The sequence below is a fragment of the Penaeus monodon genome, chromosome 22 (genome assembly GCF_015228065.2).
Source record: "Penaeus monodon isolate SGIC_2016 chromosome 22, NSTDA_Pmon_1, whole genome shotgun sequence".
Classification (NCBI taxonomy): Eukaryota; Metazoa; Arthropoda; class Malacostraca; order Decapoda; family Penaeidae; genus Penaeus; species Penaeus monodon.
This window is the reverse complement of record NC_051407.1, coordinates 9,125,364-9,126,237: the sequence shown is the minus strand read 5'-3', so window position 1 is coordinate 9,126,237 and position 874 is coordinate 9,125,364.

Below are 874 nucleotides of genomic sequence, written 5' to 3'. Positions count from 1 at the left end.
CAGGTTGACAGATTCATGAACAGATCAATATATCGTCATGGTTAGATAAGATATTACACATACAGATAATATATAAACAACTAAGCTAATAATCTAGTGAATTCTAACGAAATATAAAAGAAAAGATGAACAAATTAAGAATCAAACCTAGAATAAATATTTCCTGAAACCATCTATTTACCCCGAGTTACTGATGTCCCAGCAACCCCCAGCTGGCAGGTCACTGCGCCTGAGAGGCCACAACCCATTTCAAAGTCATCCTTAACAAATAAGGAAAATTCATCCTTCCCAGAGTGCGTCGCCGATCCACCCAGCATGGCTAACGGAACAACGAACTGGATGCCCCAAGTACCGTACTACGTTAACCAGCTGATCACAGGAACGTGCAACGAGAGTTATTTGGTTGATATGACCTCCAACACACAGGATATTTACTGCACGCCCTCTGGCTGGGAAGAATTCAGTCCCTGTTACGAAGGTAGAGTTCTGCATTTGCTTTCCGTTGCAACAGATGGAATAAAGTATTTTGAATTTGAATTCTGTTATGAGCTAAGTGCGATTGTGATTATTGTCGTTATCGTTATCGACATTTTTCCTTATCATTTTAGCGTGCGTGGACCCGCCCCCTGTCCCAGGAGAAAATATGACGATGACGAACTTCACGTGGAACGGAATCGGGGCCGTTTTGAACTACACTTGCGACGAAGGCACGATGATCCCCACCAACGAGGTAAGGGTGGTTGCTGGGCCGTCGCAATTCTGACATTTTACGCTTTTATTTAGATGTTTTAGACTTTTCTTTGCATATATTTAGACACTAGTCTTTTTGCATTAATTTTTAGACAATTTAACATATATTTTAGAGGTGTTAGAC